This window comes from Biomphalaria glabrata, chromosome 9 (assembly GCF_947242115.1).
Source record: "Biomphalaria glabrata chromosome 9, xgBioGlab47.1, whole genome shotgun sequence".
NCBI lineage: Eukaryota > Metazoa > Mollusca > Gastropoda > Planorbidae > Biomphalaria > Biomphalaria glabrata.
Genome location: NC_074719.1, coordinates 340,001 through 353,448, shown reverse-complemented (window position 1 = coordinate 353,448; position 13,448 = coordinate 340,001). Strand labels below are relative to the sequence as shown.

The window sequence follows — 13,448 nt, the reverse complement described above, 5'->3', positions numbered from 1 at the left end:
TCTAGACTCGGGCAGCTAATTGTCTCCTCTAACACAGTTTTTCCAAAGTGTGGATGCAGAAAGAGCTTGAACGGAATGCGCGTTGCATTGCATTATTTATGATGTTTTAAAATACTTATTTATTTCGTTCCTTTAATACATTAAAAGTCAATAACGTTTCAATCACATTTTATTTGATGTATTACAACTAAAACACCGAATATAGAAAGAAGAATGTGAAGATGAGAATGTAGAGATGAAAATGTAGAGATAAGAATGTTAATATGAGAATGTGAATATAATAATGTGGAGATGAAAGTGTGAAGAGAAGAAAGTTAATGTGGGAATGCGAAGAAATTTGGAGATAAGATTGTGGAGAAAAATGACAGCTGCACCTGCACAAAATTGAAACAACTTGAAAAGACAAAGGCATAGCCCTCGACACTAAATTCAGACCCTGGTCACTGCCACATTCTTATGTGTGTGAATCATGGACACTTACTGTGGAACTAGAGAGGAAGATCCTAGCAATGAAATTTACATGATATATATTTAATATATGAGGATCCTAGACATCCCATACGAAGTCAGCATCACAAAGGAACAGATAAGAATTAAGATCACAACGGAGATTGGACCCCAAGACGACCTGCTAACAACTGTCAAAAAACTCAAACTAAAACTTTATGGCCAAATCACAAGGCCTCATTTCTTGCAAAGATCTTCCTTCATTAAACAGCACCAGAATAAAGAGGCAGACGGAGAAAGCGATGGGACTCTGGGAGGACAAGGTAAATAAATGGTCGGGCCTGTAATTGGAAGAGATTCTAGCCAAGGCAAAAGATAGAGAGGAATGGAGAAAGATGGTCGACAGATCATGTGTGGTATCCCAGCGGTTTAACAGTCTAGGGGCACGTGTACTGCTTGGTCTCTTCAATTATTAATTTCTGTACTGCTTCTCTTATTTCATCACAAAACCAAAACATAAATATGTTCATGTGTTCGTATCGGTGTATGTGTGTGTGTGTGTGTATTTGTGTTTATGCGCATGTGAATGATGATCCTATACGATCAAATGTTTCAATTCAAGTCGCTATGTTGACACGTGTATTTTGGGTCGTGTTTTTTTTTTATCTTGTGCTATAGCTTAAGATTTTAGTATATGCCTATGAGTTTCACTTGCGTGGCTAGTATTTAGAAACTAGCTGTGTTGTTTTTCATTAAACTCTAAAAAAGGTGACTAGTCACGCTCTATTAGTTCACATAGCACTTAACTCAATGTTTCTTATACTGTATCCGGGGACGTGAAGAATCGGCATGACGAAAGGATTTCCACACAACATGAACACTGTATACAATTTAAAATGAATTCTTTTCTAGAAGCCAGTTTATCCAATATGATAATTTCAGCAACTATCGACTCGCCCCTCACTACTTGATATATATCTATATATAAATATTTAAAAATGCTCCGCGACAGAGATGTCTTACTTAGCACGAAGATGATCTTTAAAAACATTACGCCCATTATCCGTGTGCTATATATACCTACTTTTTACCTAGAATGTTCCTCGAATAATACTATTAACCATGGCTGCCTCTTTATTACTAGATTATTTTGTTTTACTGAGATGAATAGTGCGTTGTAAAAGAAAACTCATTAATATTGACCTTTTTTATATACTTTCTTCTTATTACGAAAAAAAAAGGTGTAAAAACTAGGAGAAAGAATTTCTGAATCTGTTAACACCACAATACGCTGAGCGCCGGGACCCGGCCTCGAAATCAGACCGCTTGCCGGCTTGAGCAGAAACCCGCCGAGTGTTCAATTCTATCTCCAGTAAGAACTTTATACAACGCTTAAAATTATGTAGGCAACACTATAAAAAAAAAACACCAAAGACAACGAACTCGTTTTAGTAAAATTTCAATAGGCCCAATGTAATCTTGGATTCTAAACATAGCGTTAAATTAGTAAAAATGAAAAGTGAAACTTATTTGCGTTTTACTTATGACCAACTTTTTTCTCACGGACCTACTGCGGGAGCCTACATCACTCCTCTAGGTCCCCAGCTTCTAAGAGAGTCTCGAACGTAAATTTTATCATGTACGGGTCGCCACCAGGAAATGCCTTAACCTGTTTTAGGCCTATTTCAAGTCAATGTATAATGACTTGTACTTAGGATTATTTATTTTAAGACTAAGACTAAGACTGCTTTATTGATCCTTACGGAAATTTGTTGTGATTACTAGGACTCTTTTCTCATATAAAGACAACACAACAGAAAAATACACATAAATACAACAGACAACATAAAGAGTTCATTCAGCGACTACACACAGGTATCGTGGTGCATTTCATGTTCCCTGATCAATGAGTGGCGGTGTTAGAGTCTGACCGAGCGTGACCTCCGTGTCGAAGGCGCCGGACCGAGTGAGGTACGAACGAGTTTTTGTACCGCTCCGTTCTTGTTTTGATTGACAGCAGTCACCCACTTCGCGACGACCTGACGTAGTTCTGATGGAGCGGGTGGCCGTTGTCTTCCAAGATTTTTTCGATTTTTCTTAGGCACTTTTGTTCAAAAAGTTCCTTTAAATGTGGTAATGTTGTGAGTGTAATTTTTGATGCTTTTTTAATGATGTTTTCTAGACGTCTCAACAGTTTAGATGAGGCGTTGCCTTGCCAACAAGTTATTCCGTATATTAGCAGATATTGTATAGTCGCGCCGTAAAAAGTCTCAAGGATCTTCTTGTTTAGTTTAAAGCTATTGAGTTTGTATAGAAAAAAAAGAGTCGATGGGCTGTTTTCTTTGTCAGTTCCAATGTGGTCTTCCCATGAAAGCTTGTTGTTGATGATAACGCCTAGATATTTATATGCCTTTACTTGTTCTATAGATGTAGTGTTTATTTGCAGTTCACGTATAGTTTGTTTTTTCTTTCTAAAATCTATTAGTTCTTTAGTTTTTGTTACATTCAGTTCTAGAAAGTTGTCGGTGCACCAGTTTGTAAACTCTTCTATCGAGTTTCGATACTGAGTTTCGTCTCCTGAAATAAAACTGACTATGGCAGTATCATCAGCGAATTTCATGAGTTTAAATTGAGTCATAGATGCTTCTTATGTCATTAGTGTAAAGAGTGTATAGTACAGGAGAAAGTACACAACCTTGTGGAGCACCCGTACATAGTACTCGAGTTGGTGATTTTGTGTTGTTGACTTTAACTTACTGGGCCGTTGGGTTAAAAAGTTTAGAACCCATGCTTGTAAGTAAGGGCTTACATTTAAGTTACACAGTTTTATATCAATTGAAGAAAAATATTCAAGGCTGAGTTGCTTCATTTTGTCCTAGAGGTGTGTTTGACAAATTTATAGGCACTTCCGAATCCAGCGTATGTTAGATGATTATGGACAAAATGCACATCTCTCCAAAATACAATCGTGATAATCATTATCATTAGTTTACGAAAAGTTGAAAACGGCCCACCGTCAAAGGCTTTTGTGTTTCGAGTCACTATATTCTGAAACTATCGGTCCATTTAGGAATAAATAAATAAAAAAGACAGTAAAGGTACAAAAGGAGTAAATGATTATGGGAATATTAATTCTGAAAAGACACGAATATAATGCTCTTTAAAAGAAAACAATATATGCAACGCATTAAAGAATGCATGATTTTGAAAAGCAGCCTAAGCAATCCTTTATAGAATAAATTATTATCGGCAATCTCTCGCTTTGAAAGGATTCACAAATAGGTTCTCTCTCTCACTCACACACTCACACACACACAAAATGTATTTGTACCAATGAAGACAGGCAATTTCAAAATTTGAGTGAAATAGAAAATAAAACCCTTGAAATTGTGAAAGAGAAAGAGAGAGAGAGAGAGCTTGGTCTTGGGCTGTCTCCTCCCACATACTTTGGTCGATTAACACATTAATATATGTAAGACGTATATATTTTCTGTGTTGAAGATACATCTTTAACTTTTAGATAGAGAGAGCAGATATCTCTTGGCAGATCAAAGTGGCAACTTAACAGCCCTGGAAATGGTGGGAGATTCTACGGTTCTCAACCTTTTATGTTCGGCGACCCCTTTTTACAATCCCCTCTTAGCCGCGACCCCCCCCCCCTCCCCCGCACACACACAGCAATTGAAGAATAGACAATAACAATCCATTTTTTCAATGGTCTTTGGCGACCCCTGGCAAATTGTCAATCGACCCCCAAGGGGGTCGCGACCCACAGGTTGTGAACCCCTGTTTTACCACATTGAATCTCAGCTGTAGGGCAGTATATGCACCAAAGTTATCTGTAGCGACACGATTCTATAGTTTCCAAAATAAAATGAGTACTCATTTATAAGTAACATCTTCACTTCTCTCGACTAATTAGTTCCCCTACAAAGTTGACCTTTCGTTCTTCTTGCCAGTAAAAACAAATGAATAGAGATTCGCACTTGTGAGTGGAGTTAATGTTCTGAAATCTAATATATCAGGTCCAATCGATCAATACAAAAACTAGGCATTATAAATATATTTATTTATGGCTGTGTAACGCCCAACTTTCGTAAAAGGGAAATAACTGCTTTTTTGTTTACAGCAACTCTTCCCCCCTCCCGCCTTTTTCTCATTTCTTTTTTCCTTCTCTCTAAAATAAAATCTTTGCTTAGCATTTGCTTCCTCCAATAGGACAATTCGATTGAGACCTCTTGTCACTAGGCGCGACTATTTCAACTGGTCGTTGTGTAAGTTATATGACAGCAATAGAAAAACAACCGTAGGCGGTAAAAAAAAAAAAGCCGCCGACTACGCTTTGTAGGCGCGGTGGCTGAGTGGTAAAGCTTGTCTTCCGAACCATGGTCTGGGGGTTCGAATCCTGCTGAAGGCTGGGATTTTTAATTTCGTAATTTTCGGGTGCCTCTGAGTCCACTCAGCTCTAATGGGCACCTTACATTAGTTGGGGAAAAGTAAAGGCTGTTGGTTGTTGTTCTGTCCACATGACACCCTAGTTAACCGGAGGCCTCAGAAACAGATGACCTTTACATCATCTGCCCCATAGACTACAAGGTCTGAAAGAGGAACTTTACTATGCTTTGTCCCCAAAGTGAAGCAGCAATTATACATAAAACACTGAACCATAATCTTCAAATACAAAAACAAATTTAATAAAATACCCAGAAAGACACAAAGATAAATGCACATTCGTCGTCCCATATGCTAGGACAAATTTGTACAAATGCTCCTTCTTCCCTAGCGCTATTAGAGCATGGAATGGGTTGCCTAAGCTAGCCAGGAAAACTAGTGACTTGGCAGAATATAAGTCATTGGTTAATATGCATGACTGAATGCTTGACGCGTAGGACGTGATCATGTTATTTGGTGAAGTAACGTCTGTATTATATAAGATAAGATAAGTACCCAGGTCATCCTGGCTCTTTGGGGACCAGGTCTCCTGGTCACTTGACAATAAAATAAATAAATAAATAAAACAAAACAACGTGTACACACACTCGTATGTGTGGATGTGTAGCAGAACAACTGGTCAAATACAGTCCTGACCTGACTTTGGAATGTTGACCCCAACTGACCTCTTATCCTTGGCTTAAAACAAACAACGATTCTTAGCATACATGTAGGATGGCTGCCTGGTCGCACGCTATGCGCGCTAGACTGTTGTTCGGACTTGTCGATGGTCTCAGGTTCATACACTGCTAGCTCCCATCCCCTATCGTCCTGCGAGAGGTTAGGACTAGGAAGTGAATTATTTTCAATTCTGGAGGAACATCCGAAACATGTACAACATTAATGTCAAACATGGCAGCCCCCCCCCCTTTTTTTTTCTTTAAAAAAACAAAACAAATAAATTACAAGGGGGAAAATGAAACGTGCTTATATCAATTTATATCAATTTTCTTTAATTTTTAAATGAAAACTTCTATCATGGATTTTAAGCAGAGAATTTTATAAAGTTATAAATAATAAACAATTATTAAAAAAAAAAGACAAACACGGAAAAGAACATAAGACTCGAGTTTCAATAAAAGGAAATGTAAAGAAGATATTAGTTTAGTCATTTGATGGAGGTGAGCTACAGAGAGTCAGAGAGAGAGAGAGAGGGGGAACTGGAAAGATTGCAAAATTTGTTATCATCGGATGACTGCTCTTAGCTTCGTACACTGGTTTATATGTGTTTTTATTATAAACTTATTCTCACTCTTTCCATGTAACCATTGCGCCTAATAAGTAATACAAAAGTCTTAAAAAAACAAAACACAACAATAATTATAGATACTTTAGAATTACTTTATATAGATTAAAGCAAATGTCTTTCAATCACTTCACTTAACCGCTCGTCGGCTTTTATGTAAATACAACGTACGATGTGTTATTAAATGTGTAGAACATCGCAGGTCTTTTCATAGCAATGACAGAGCAAGCACTTATTTATGACTTAAGGCAACTCTACACATTTGTCGTTAGGTGAGTTTATAGCTCAAGAAAAAAAAAGATATTTATCGAATGTTTCTTTAAAATTAAAAAATGTTTTACATCCTAGCCCAAATTCTCTCATGGCGGCGTGCGACACGGACCACCTAGGTGACAGTACGAAGTTTACTCGACCAGAAACATGTTTTGCTTATTATTCTTTAATGAGCTGCTTAGGGAAACAGTAGGCCTATTCAGAATACGCTGTCTGATTGATCTGTGGCATTTTATGTCTCAGTAGGTCGTGTGGTGAACACTTTGCCAATCCTTAACACACAGCTGCGGTCACAAGTTGAGCATCTGTGGTCACCAGACGCTAGAGCACTTTCACCCTTCTTTCTACCCGGTGTATAAAAACAACAATCTATTCACCCTAGTCTAATACATCGTTTGTTCCCTTGTCTATTAACTAAGGCACCTGGCGTCTGCGCTCTTGATATTTTGTTTCGGCAATGTTTCAGCAAAAATATCACGTTGTTTTGATATGGGGAGAGACCTCTTATTAGCATTTGGATCTAAGGTCTCATCTTTTTCATCGAGATACACGTTGAAGCGTCTCTAGCTTTTGTAAAACAAACAAGCAAACTAATTTAAAAGATACTTTTAAAAAATTTACTTAGAGGAAGCACTGCACAATCACTGCTACATCTATCAAAACTGCAAGGCTTGCCTATCCATTTTCAATATAAAACAAAATTTATTACTTACCACTAATTGATAAACTAACTGGTTATTATTTTTTAATTGATTCATGTATTGTCTTCGATCAATATTACTAACAACAATTGTGCAAATGTGCCACTTGATTCGAGAATGGGAAAAGGGAGAAAATCGTAAAATAATTCTTCCAGACAGACAGACGGAGTGAGTTAATATAAGCTTTGTAAAAAGACGTTTGGCAAGAGTCCTGCTGCTTCTTTTTGTCAATGTCTACCCGTATATTTGAACACAATGAACTAAGATATAAGTATCTAATAATAATAAGGCTTGTCTTCGAGTCCGAAGATTATTGAGGTGTGCAGTATTTCAAGTGGCTGCGCAGCCCCAGCTGTGACCTACATATTTTACCACATCCAAGGCAAGCATAACCATTGTCCGCAGGTGGTCGATTTAGATTTTCTTATCGTTGTCTGCGTTTTTCCTCGGCAGCGGATTTTCTTTTGGTCTCAAATGTGTATCCCGCGGCCTTCGTGAGTGACCTCCAGCTGTCTCGTTCTGAGGCGCATGCAACCAGGTGCTCTCTTCTATGTCAGCTAAAGAAAGTTGACGCCTAAGCTGGTCTTTGAAGCGTTTCCGTGGGGCGCCTCTGTTACGTAGACCACCTTTTAGCTCACCAAAAAATACTGCCTTTGGCATACGTTCGTCTCCCATACGGGATACGTGCCCTACCCAGCGTGACTGTCGGACCAAAAGAAGTCTCTCTATACTGTCCATACCGGCGTTCGCAAGGACAGTATCTAAGTATTCTATTTATAATCATCATCATCTGTTCCTTGAATTTAGTCGTAGAGGTGCTGTGACAGCTCGCATAACAAAACCCTCCACTTTTTAAGGTCAGCAGTGGTTCTTAGCAGGATATGAAGGGAGAGGCCGGTCCATTTATTAGTATAAAAAAATATTTGAGATGCCTGTTTAGATTTCTACTTCTTTTTATTTATTTATTTTTCAATTTTTACTGTGAGCTTTATTGTCAATAAAATGTGGAGGGAGGTCAAAAGTTGAAACGAGGTAAAAGGCACAAGTATTTCAAGCTCAAATTTCGCAAATAAAAGTATGACTGATGTTACAAACTGTGTTTGCTTATAGTAATGGTAGGGATAAATGTATAGTTTTACTCTACTATGGCTTGCAAGAGATAGTGAGATTGTGACCAACAGATCCACGTGAATGTGTGTAGGGAGAGATGAGATGTAAGAATTTTTAAGTTAGTTGGTGACTGGGCTCCGAGAGAGTGAGAGTACGGATATTGTCAGAGTCGCAGACTAAAGTTAGAGAGAGAGTTAGTGGAGAGTTTTGAGAGTAGAAAGGTTTTTTCCTATCGTAGATAGTCCATGTTGGACGATGTATTTTTGTTGAATTGATCTGATGATTCACAAACGTACTAGCAAACAATGTGTTTAGTCAATAAAGTGTTTCATTAATTATAAAGTTCTGAGTTGTGTCTCTTTGGAGCGTATGTTAATCCTCCAATATTACATAAGATGTTCCAGTCGTCAAGAGACTAAACTAGGGTTTGGAGTTGCTCGCCAGTGATCCAACCCTCTAACCGACTTTCACATCCAGCAGGGGCAACCTCCCATGTATAGGCGGGTTGTGACAGCTGGATAGCTAAGTTGATCGAGCATAGCGCTAATAACAAAAATGTCATGGGTTTGATCACATAATGGCATTTGTTTCACTATTTTTGTTTGCCCAATGACTAATAGGAATGTTCAGTTCATTTTATTATTTGAACATTAATTAGGAATAATTTTTTTAAATATATTATTTGTAGCTTTCTATTGCAAAAGTTAAATTTATTCACTGTGGTGTCAGCACTGACGGATGTCACCTGGTGAGGTACCTCGCCCCCCCCCCCCAGCTACGTCACTTGCTATGTAACTATTACTACATAAACCATTCATCTCACAAGTGAATCACCCATTCCATCAAATGATAGCGTACCTTCACACCGTAAAACGACACGAGAGCATTTACATAATAGAGGTTTCCAGCTTCCCATAATTCAATAGTTATCCAACCTAAGTGCCGTGTTTAGAATTGAAAAGTCCTTGATCTATTTGAGATATGGGGTCCTTTTACGTGCCGGAGATGCCAGAGGCCCGTAAGCTAGGCATCACTGCCATAATTAGTATCTCCAGCCATCCCCCATTCACACACCAATGAACTAGTAAAGTTCCACTTTCAGACCTTGCGATCTATAGGGCAGATCGATGTAATGGCCATCTGTTTCTGTGGCCTACGATTAAAGAGGGTGTCATGTGGCCAGCACAACGACCAACCACTTTTAAGTTTCCCAAACTAATGTCAGGTACCCTCTAGAGCTTATGGGACAACATCCCGAAATTAAGAATCCCAGTCTTTACCAGGATTTGAACCCGTGACGCCCGGTTCGGAAGCCAAGCGCTATACCACTCAGCAGGCCTCCTCCGAATGATCTCAAAAAGAAATAAACTGTTAAAGCAACCGAAGATTCATTCTTCTCATGACAGTGCTGCAAATTTATCTCCTTTCACTTCGCATCATGTCAATCTAATTATGAAGATAACGTAAACATTGTTCCCACGCCAGGCCACGGATTTTTTTCCCCGTCTTCTGCTTGACTGATGCATAGATATATGGTCACATGTCACGCTCTTCAGGATAAGAAATCATATAAGTATATTTCACACTGATCTTAGTATTCAATTCAAATGTCTGGCATAATAATTAAAATATCGGGAATTCCCGATGTCACGTCTTGGGCGGGGGTTGGGTATGAAAAAAAAAAACAATGTTTCGAGAGTCAACACATCTTAAACACAGACCTATTCTATAGTTATGGTTTTGAAACTCTCGGACGAAGAATTATTATTATGAAGGGAAATAGAAAAGTTATATGTAAATCTAGTTTGTTATACACGGTAGTAAAGATAGTTCCCCTGTAATAGACTAAAACAACACGAGCTTCAATAAACACAATGATTTTATTCGTCCTTATTTATGTTCTCTACTCCAGCCACTTGTTCTCTATACTCTGACTTCCTTTTACACACAGTCCCTGACACACTGCTGTTCACTCAAGCATGAACACTCAAGGTCCACTGGTCATTTCATACACAGGCACACACACTGCACTACCAGCCACGCAAAACACATACACTTACTATCACATCTCCCTCCTTAAAAGCTTTGAGATATCAATTGACTATACAAATGATTTCTGTCTCACTATAAACAACTAAATACATGTTTAACACACAGAATGTTCAATTGTTAATATTATCAATAGTAACAATATAAATTATAAAATGTGTAGTAAAAAAAAAACAACAACAGTCTAGGTTTACAAATAGACATTAATTATATACAAATTGCATAATAATAAAAAGATATACATGTATCTAATTATCTGCGTCAGGGTAACGTACTGGTGGCCGAACTTGCCTACCATATCGAGTTATTACAGGCGGCGGATTGGTAGTGTTAGTCTGTTCCTGTTGCACATTTGTATCGCTCACGTTCTCTGGCTGTGTGGTTTGACCATTAATAACTGTCTCTGGGGTGTCCATTTCAAAAATATCAGGCATGACCCTTGATTTTGTACATGTGTCTCTTAACATCCTTCTATTTCTTCGGTAAGTTATCCCATTCGGTGTTTTTACCCAGTATGATCTCGGGGTCTCCGCTTCTGAGATGACCACTGCTGGTTTCTTTTGCATCCACACTTTGCTCCCAAGCTGAATGTGTGGTCGCTCGGTGTGCCTCGCTGTTTTGTTGTAATATTTAGCTTGATTACTTTTTCTTGTTTTCCAAGCATTTTCTTTTTTGTCTGGGATTTGAGGTCTGAGATAGGCCTCCGTTGTCGGAAGATTTGCCCTCAGACGGCGGCCCATGAGCAGCCGTGCAGGTGAAGGTCCATCAGGGCATGGAACATTTCGAAATTGCAAGAGGGCCATATATGGGTCTTGACCCGACGTTCTAGCTTTATTTAGAAGCTGTTTCACTGTTTGTATGGCCCGTTCTGCCATACCATTAGATTGTGGAAATCTGGGGCTAGACGTAATGTGCTTAAATCCCCAGCTTTTAGAAAATTTCAGAAATTCTTGACAAGCAAATGAGGGTCCATTGTCACTAATTACTTCCCTTGGAATACCATGTCGAGCCAATTGTGATTTCCTATGTATGATCACATCTGAAGCCTTTAGTGTTGGGATAAGAGTTATCTCAAAAAAATTACTATAGTAATCTACAAGTAGCAAATAGTTTTTACCGAGATACTCAAAATTATCAGCTCCAATTTTTTCCCAAGGAAGTACAGGAGTATCATGTGGTAACAATGTGTCAGGGACTGTGTGTAAAAGGAAGTCAGAGTAGAGAGAACAAGTGGCTGGAGTAGAGAGCATAAATAAGGACGAATAAAATCATTGTGTTTATTGAAGCTCGTGTTGTTTTAGTCTATTACATGGTGTCAGATGGACCGACTCCACCCGCCACAACCGCTGGAATTAAATGGCAACGTAGCAGAAAATTGGAAAAGGTTCAAACACTCCTTTCAGATATATTCGATAGCAAGTGGACTGGATACAAAAAGCAGAGAAGTACAGTCTATGACATTATTGCATGTGATCGGCCAAGAAGCAGTGCAAGTCTATAACACTTTCCAATGGACGGACAATGAATGTAATGAATGTGAGATTAGCAAGTCCTTCCGTACACTTCACTGCATTCTTAATAAGTTCGAGAAGTACTGTCTACCAAGAAAAAATGTTACCAGTGAAAGACATGTTTTTTTTTCCAGCGTTCTCAACATGAAGGAGAGTCATTTGACAACTTTGTCACTGACATCAAACTCAAGGCAAAGACATGTGAGTTTGATTTGCTTAAAGATTCCCTAATAAAGGATAGGATAGTTGGTGGCATAAGGAATGAGAACACCCGAGCAAGACTTTTGAGAGAACCAGATCTAGACCTTAACAAGGCAGAAAATATATGTCGGGCAGCTGAGGCAACTGAATGGCAGCTTAAGCTCATGAATGAAGAAAGTGGGGTACAAGTTGTGAATTCAGCTACCAATAGCTTTAAAAGAACAAAAGGAAATATGAGTTGTAGCTATTGTGGCAAGGAACACAGACCACGTCAGTGCCCAGCTTATGGGGAAACCTGTCACAAATGTCATAAAAAAGGTCATTTTTCGTCAGTGTGCAGATCAAAGCCTGTAAGTATAGTGAAGTCAGAAGGTCGAGATGACTCCGTTGATGAAACATTTTTCATCGGCAGTATTGGCTCCCATAGTCTAAGCAACGAATGGAACTCACTCATTACTGTTGAAAACAAACAAGTCACATTCACGTTGGATACTGGAGCACAAGTCAATATTCTCCCATACAGAATCTTCAAGCAATTAAAAAGAAAGAAACTTCTCAAATCAACATCCAAACTTACTACTTACAGTGGATAAAGATTGAAGGTTGTTGGCAAAGCACACATTAAATGTACTGTTAAAAGTAAGACAGCCATAATAGAATTTCAAATTGTGGAGACACATTCAAAGCCAATTATGGGTCTACCAGGCTGCCAACAAATGAATTTAATCAGAAGAGTTGACTTTATAGAGGACGATACACTCTCAGGCTACGCAGATGTATTTACTGGCTTAGGCTGCATGGAAGAGGAATATACTATAAAGAATTCCAACATTAAACCTGTTGTACACACAGTCCCTGACACACTGCTGTTCACTCAAGCATGAACACTCAAGGTCCACTGGTCATTTCATACACAGGCACACACACTGCACTACCAGCCACGCAAAACACATACACTTACTATCACACCCCTTTCAGACCCTGCGATTTATAGGCCAGATGATGTAAAGGTAATCTGTTTCTATGGCCACTGTTAACGAGGGTGTCATGTGGCCAGCACAACTGTCTACCCCCTTTACTATACTTCAACAGTCGAATGATTAAAGGGATCCCTCCATGTTTGGCCTCATTGGAAAGCTCGTCCTTTTTGTTTCTGTAAAGTCATACTATAAAAATACCTGTAACGGGAAAAAAAATTAAAATACAAATTATTTATGTTTAAACTTTATAAATGCGTTTCTTGGCTGAAATTCAAAACCATTTTTTACTGGGATTCGAACCCGAGACTCCTTGCTTTGGAAGCCAAGAGCCTTACATATAAACTACCACGCCCCACAGTAAACAAATTATATAACAATACTACTTTTAAAATTTACAATTATCGCATCTCCGCGAACAAGATTCAATCTGTAAACTCTG

General features: G+C 38.6%; 1 long non-coding RNA gene across 1 annotated transcript in view; it reads left to right on the top strand.

The window, feature by feature from the left end:
* The window catches only part of LOC106059612 (uncharacterized), a 63,541-nt gene that overhangs the window by 10,465 nt on the left and 39,628 nt on the right, over positions 1-13,448 (top strand). The gene's annotated exons all lie outside the window — the stretch shown is intronic.